Raw genomic sequence first — 7,551 nt, 5'->3', positions numbered from 1 at the left:
CGCGCCGAGGTTGCCCTCAACCACCGACATGGTTGCGGGTGGCCAGAGGTGTGTGCGTCAGTGTGTGAGGCCGGCATCATTCGGAGTCGGCTCTGACGTGCGCGGCTGTGTGTATCTGGCAGGCGGCGGCCGGCTGTGAATCCCGGTTGCGTCATCTCCGACTCGATCTACTCCGGTTTGTGCTAGTTCCAATACCTACCCGGTGCTGGCTAGAGGGATCTGGCTGGTGGGCATGGATCCGAGGGAAACTCCATGCCGACATGGCGGCCGCACCAAAATCGACGCCCTCGGCGCCGATTCCCTTCATGGAGGCTTCGGTGTGGATCCTACACCCCCACCTCTGCCATGAGCGCAGGCAAAAGCCTATGTTCCTCTGTTTGGGCAACGATGGTACTTTGGCGTCGTGTTTCTTCCTGAAGGCGTCGGCCGAGGACTGCTTAGGGTGGTGGAGTTGCTGGTAGTTCGGAGTCGACGCGAGATGGCATGTAGGTGGAGCGGTGTGGCATCAATAGTATCATCGACGGTGGGTCTTGGCGGCATGGCGCAATGGAGATTCGGCGTCCGATGCGCGGAGATGGACTCGCGCGGGAGGAGGAAGCTGTCTGGCGTCATGGTGGCGTTGATGGCAGAGAGGCCTGGCATGGTTGGTGCATCAGTTCTGCACTGAGGATGGACCGATGAAAGATGGAGGTGACGGCCCTTGCAGCGTCCGGTGCTCACTAGGAGTGTGTCGGACCGGTGTGTGCCACAATCCAGGTAGTGGCTTCGATGGGACACCCAGTTTTAGATATTAGGTTTTGGTGCGATGTCTGTTTGGTATTAGGCCCGGATATTCGGCACACCTTCGTCAACGGGATAAGAAGTAGCAGCAACGTTGTCAAGTTGGTGGCTTCAGGCTTATTGATGTATCATCTTGTATGGTCTTTGTGAATAATTAATAATATGGCTGCATGCATCATTCAGATGCAGAAGCCGGGGTACATCCTCCATTTCTGGAGAAAAAATAATAATGCAATTGAACACGACTTGTCAAAGGAATAGGTCAAATATTTCATTTGATTATCTTTATGTTTCTTTGAAAACAAAGCCATTAAGGATGAATAATATTAAGACACAAGTGATTAAATCTATTAAGTCAATCGAGAAGAAAACCCTCGACCGGCTAGGTCAGTCATTTGACGCAGTAAACTGAGGTGTGAAAAGGTGCTGATGCGGGCGATGAAGTTGAAATGGGAGCCTTCTTGAACGGTAAAAGCTAAAAGCCCCATTATTCTGTCATCAGAAACAGAGCTAGCTCACTGTGTGTGATTTTCTCTCTCTCCCAAGAGTCCTTTACCATGCAAAGAACAAACTAATTTGATGTACTCCTACATGACAGAGGAATATTGGTCTGTGGTTTGGATGGTTAACGCTTAGCTGTATGCTTGTGTACGCTTTTAAAAAATCTTCTCATGTGGAAAAAATATATACTTGATAGAAACTAGTACAGTTAGGTTCATCAATGTTCAATGAACTTATATATATACTCAAGTGACTCGAGAGAAAACATTAGTGTAGGACACAGATTTTTGTCTCCTCTGCAAAAGGTTTGACCTTTTGAGGTGCTATCTAGTCTAGCAGCTAGATATCGAACTGCTTCCATGATGAAACCAGCTGCAGGCCACAGCTAGCTATAGAACTCAGTTTAAAATAAGATAGTGGCACAACGACAACATTGATATATATGGAGCATTATCTTGTGTCTGCTTAGCTCAGCTGCCCATGTGAATATGTGATGGATCGATCGGTCGATCGAACCACCCGACTATAAACGACGAACGACCGATAAGTATTGATAAGCTGGTGGTGCAAGTCATTGTGTCTGTCGGCTAGCCCCCTAAGTTAGCTACCTGGTCATACAGCTGCTCCATTTCCCAAGCGGTTGAATCCAAATTACGTAGGTATCTTTTGGTTGCTTGCAGCTTTACACTGCCCACTTGCAAATTGACTATTTGGATCAAATGCGGCAACATACATGCGAGCACTACTGAAATTAAACACGCACATTCTCCTCATGCTTTATAAATGGGATTCCTTATCTGTAAATAATGTGGAAAGAAATCAGAGTACTGATTTGCTCATGGATTTAATTAAATGTGGACTATTTTAAAACTCACAAAAGTGCTTACTCGCTACAGAGAAATTATCAAATTAGTTAATTTGCATAGACTTACCTCAGATGTAAGAGCATACAGCTACTAACCAAGTTGTAAATTAACCTAACTAAGAATAAAGATAAATCGGAGGAGTAAGCAAGTAGGCATCAGACGGACAAAAGGAGTAGATCTTAAAGGAAGGGTAGAAACCTAATGTCCTGGTCACTCTGATGTGTATTCCTCAACCCGTAACAGATAACGATAAAAGAAACAGCAAAGTCTGAGTTATATATCGATCGTCGGCGTCTTTCATGTCCAAACACCAAACTGATCCATAATTCAATGTTAGTTAGCTGCCCGCAGTACCGTGTAATCTATTACTCCCTCCGTCCTGTGGTGTCAAAAAATGTTTTACATTATAGGACGAAGGAAATAATGTACCACCTTCTAGTATCACGGTTGTTGCCACCTGCAGATTGCATAACTAAGTATTAAGTTCTCGTACCACACGGGAGACAAGATTTTCAGTCAAGTTGACGTAGCTTGCTCGTTCCACACCGGAATTCATCGCTGGATTTGCTTTCATATTCGCATTATGTGACGATTTTTGTCCTCGTCGTAACTGGTAGAAAATCATAATTTGACCATATGTAGGTTCATTTGATCTCGTTTGATAAAATATTTTTTTTGAAACAATGAGCCCCTCGGGTTCCACTAAAGAAATCAATCATCACGAAGTTCATTCAAACCATCTAAACATACAAAAGTAAGCGAACGGTATAGCCATACAGAATGAGGAACTTTGCCAGAACTCCATCCTCAAGGCTTGATCATCCTCATAGGCGGCCAGTAGTGTCTTCTCGTCTATGTCTTCCTCAACAACAGCTTGATCATCCAGACTCCATCCTCAAGGCTTCTTCGATCTTGACCTTTTGTGCAAAATTTTCCATGCATGAAACTTATTATGCAAAATTGAAGATCATCGTAGAAGACCCGACCATGTATTTCCTTTTAGAAGCCACATCCAGAGCTTTCCGGATCACTCAATACCGTTGCTCCTCAACAAAATACCAATATGCATTGGGGCCGTGGATAATAATCCTCGCAATCCCCAGACAATCCCTACCAAGACGAAATGCATATAGAATCACCTGCAAGATCAATTCAGCTGAAGAACTTCAAAATATCAAGTGGTCTATAGTCTCTTTGAGTCTAGATAGTTGACACAAATCATTCCCATCCGATCCCCTCTTAAGCAAATTGCCTTTGGTCAAGATGTTATTCTTAAGCATCAACCTCAAGAAAATTTTGATGTTGAGTAAGATTTTCACCTTCACATAAACCTATAATCTAATGGACTCACTGACACTGGTCGAAGCTACAAATAAAGATCTCCAAATGTGAATTTCAATTATCAATCTTCTACTTTGCTCTGTTTGTTTCTTCATTGATATCAGTTGCATCAACTAGCCTCTTACGTTATGTCTGTTGCTTCACAGTCTCACCGCAAAGTTCTTCTGTATATGATATTAGTGCTCGAAGACACCACTCAACGCACGTACAGAAGGCAAACGGGATGGACCGCATCACGCGGTGACCACGCTCCCACGATCGCCAGCCACTTCGCATGCAGCGTAGTCGCTCCACCTCCTGCGTAGTCGCTGGCTTATCCTCTATTCTGTTGTACCAATATGTGTATCGCGTGGTATATAAACGCACCCATGTAACTCTAAATCAATACAATGAGAATTCAGTTGTCCAACTTGGTATCAGACGTCTCTTTCCTTCGCTTCCGCCAAGAGCGCTCGGCGCCCTCTCTGTCCCACTCGCTCCTTCGGGGACGCCGACGCCGTCTACGACTTGCCCTGCGTCGACCCCGAGCCCGTCCCGACCCCGCCTACCCACGAGCACGCGCCGATGCCGCCCGTCCCCGTCTGCGCTGTCCCTCTTCGCGCCGGCCAGGTGCATGCTCACGCCCCGCTTTCCCTTGCCGGGCGCGGCGCCGGCCACCTCATCCCCGCCCCTGTTCGCGCCCTGGCCCTGTGCGATCCGGACCCCCAGGTTCCTCCTTCCCCCGCTCCGTCGATGCACTACGCTAACATCGTGAGCTTCATCCCCTTCAAGCACTCCATCGACAGCGGCAACTACTCCAAATGGAGGCAGCTGTTCGCCTTCGTGCTCTCCAAGTTCCATGCCGAGGACCACATCACCGAGGATGTCGACCCTCTTCACGCCGATGCCGTCTGGAGGAATGATGATGTGACCATCGTCCTCTGGATCTACGCGACCATCTCCGACGAGCTCTACGACGTGGTGCAGTCGCCGAACAACACCGCCTACACCCTCTGGCGCGAGCTGGAGGTGTTCTTCCGCGACAATGCCGTCGGCCGTGCCATCCACATCGGCGCCGAGTTTCGGGCTATCGTGCATGGCGATCTCTCCATCGCTCAGTACCGCCGTCTCCTTAAGCAGCTCGCCGACTCCCATGCGGACATTGGGGAGCCCGTCACCGATCGCACCCGACCCTGCAGCTCGTCCGTGGGCCGAGCCGCCGCTTCCAGATGATGGCGACACTGCTCCCCATGCAGTAGCCCTTCCCCACGTTCAACCAGGCCCGATCCCACCTCCTCCTGGAAGAGATCGGTCTGGCCGAGCGTGAATGCGCCGAGGGTGCCTCTGCTCTCTCCGTCCGGCACAGCGGCGGCGGGATCTCCGGCGACACCACGAACAAGGGGAGGCCCCTGCCTCCCCCACGGACAAAGGCAAAGGGCCGGCCTCGCCCTCCACCGGCGATCGTCGGCGTGGCGGGCGCGGGCGCGGCCGTGGCCGTGGCACCCCACCCGGTGGTGCTCCTATGCCGATCGGTCACGGCTGCCAGCAGCCTTGGCTTGGCTATTTCGCGCCGTGGGTCTCGGCGCCTCCATCTCCGCAGCAGTGGCGTGAGCCTTGGGTGCCACCGAACTCGGTGGCGTCCTCGGCCCCGGTCCCGGCGCTCCGCACCAGGCCTACCCCGCCGGCATCCCATTCTCCTCCAACACTCCGCACTGGGACCGGCAGGCGATGATGGCGCACGTCTTCGCCAACATGCAGCTGTAGCAGCCATCGGGCGGCCAGGAGTGGATTATGGACAGCGGCGCCACGTCCCATATCGCCGGACCAAGTGGTAACCTCGACAAGCTCACTCCGCCTTCTTTGCATACTCCCTCTACCATTACTGTTGGGGATGGTTCGGTGATACCTGTTCTAGCTACTGGTTCCAAAACACTCCCTCCCCACCCCTTTCATCTCAACCATATCCTTCTTTCTCCACGCATAGTTCAAAACCGCATTTCCGTTCGACGCTTTACTCGTGATAATTGGTGTATTGTCCGTTTTGACCCTTTCGGCTTTACTGTGAAGGACATGTCCACGGGGAGAACCCTGATGCGCTCTAGTAGCAGCGGCGACCTCTACCCTTTCCTCTAGAATAATGGCGTCTCCCTGGTGCTCTCCACCACCGACTCCGGCGCCCTCTGGCATTTGCGGCTTGGCCATCCTAGTCCCGCCTCTATTTCTATTTTAGCTAAATACTTTTTGGACTCATGTAATAAACAACAAGTTTCTCATGTATGCGAATCTTGTAAAATGGGCAAGCAACCAAGATTACCTTTTCCGACCTCCTCCTCTTATACTACCGCTCCTTTCCATATGATTCATTGCGATTTGTGGACCTCACCTGTTAGTAGTTTTTCCGGCTACCAATATTACCTCATCATTCTCGACGACTTCTCTCACTATTCTTGGGCGTTCCCTCTACGACGAAAATCTGACATTAGCGATGTTTTACTTCGTTTCTTTTCTTATGTTCTCACCCAATATAACGTCGCTATCCGGTGTTTGCAGTGTGACAATGGAGGCGAATTTTTGTCCTCCTCTCTTTGCGACTTCCTCTCTCGCTCCGGCATCGTCTACCGCCTCTCCTGCCCGTACACATCCTCCCAAAATGGCAAGGCTGAGCGCCTCATCCGCATGACCAACGACATCCTTCGCACCCTCCTCGTCCACGCACACATGCCGCCTGAATATTGGGTCGAAGCCCTCCATACAACAAACCACCTTCTCAACCGATGCCCTTCCTACGCCGTCGCCAACCTCACCCCCTACTTCCTCCTCCAGGGTCTTCATCCCACTTCTGATCACATGTGGGTGTTTGGGTGTTTGTGCTACCCCAACCTTACTCATCTCACCACGCACAAACTCTCCCCACGGTCTGCCCTCGTGTCTTCCTTGGGTATCCCCTTGAACACAAGGGATACCGTTGCCTAGACCTCCGGACCCGCAAAGTTCACATATGCGTAGTGTAATTTCCGATGAGCAGATTTTTCCCTTTGCCACACCTCCGGCCACACCTGCACCTACCGTACCAGATCCCATGCAGATCCCACCAACCACGCTTACCGATTTAATGCAGATCCCACCTACCTCGTCAGCCCCGGGATCCACGGGCATCTCCCCTTCGTCGTCACACGCGCCGGCTCGCCCCGCTAGGCCTCCCCCCCCCCCCCCCGGCGCCACGACCACTAACCCTCCCCGCACGCCACCGTGTGCATGCCCTACTGGGCCCGCTCGCCCCGAGCCAATCATCACCCCTGCTGCCCGCCCCCCACCACCAGACAACCCGCCCACGCCGCCTGGTCCCTCCAGCCCTGTCACATCTCCTAGATCCTGCTCCCCCATTGTTCCGCGTGCACTCACTCCCGCGCCACCACCTGCACGGTCGCTCCCTTCTCGCGCCATTCCCGTTCTCCCGCCCAACAACCAACATAGCATGTGGACTCGGGCGAAGGCCGGGTTTTCTCAGCCCAAACAACAATTTGATCTCTCTGTCACTACGACTACCTCTCCCATTATTCCCATCCCCTCTTCCTACCGAGTAGCCCTGCGGGATCCCAAGTGGTACAATGCGATGCTAGAGGAGTTCAATGCACTGTTGCGGAATGACACTTGGTCTTTGGTTTCCCGTCCTGCGGGTACAAACGTGGTGTCGGGCAAGTGGATATTTCGCCACAAATTCAACCACGATGGCTCGCTGGCATGCTACAAGGCTCGTTGGGTTCTTCGTGGCTTCACGCAACAGGCTGGTGTGGACTACGGCGAGACTTTCAGTCCCGTGGTCAAGCCCGCCACCATTCATACCGTCCTCAACATCGCCACCAGCAGCTCGTGGCCCATTCACCAACTCGACGTCAAGAATGCCTTCCTCCATGGGCATCTCGTCGAGACGGTGTACACCGCGCAACCTGCCGGCTTCATCGACTTCTCGCGGCCTCGGGACGTGTCGTCTCAACAGGTCGCTCTGCGGGCTGAAACAGGCCCCCCGGGCCTGGTTTTCACGGTTCACCGGCTACCTCCGCTCCCTCGGCTTCGTCGCGTCCAA

At 51.9% G+C, this 7,551-nt stretch overlaps 1 pseudogene; it reads left to right on the top strand.

Annotated features, from left to right (window-relative positions):
• The first annotated feature begins 538 nt into the window (after window positions 1–538).
• LOC147986520 (uncharacterized) lies at window positions 539–6,662 on the top strand (annotated as a pseudogene).
• Window positions 6,663–7,551: the final 889 nt, after the last annotated feature.

The sequence above is a fragment of the Triticum urartu genome, chromosome 2A (genome assembly GCF_056163025.1).
Source record: "Triticum urartu cultivar PI428250 chromosome 2A, HENAU_Tu73, whole genome shotgun sequence".
NCBI lineage: Eukaryota > Viridiplantae > Streptophyta > Magnoliopsida > Poales > Poaceae > Triticum > Triticum urartu.
The sequence above is the reverse complement of the archived record's forward strand: the minus strand, read 5'-3'. Positions and strand labels throughout refer to the sequence as shown.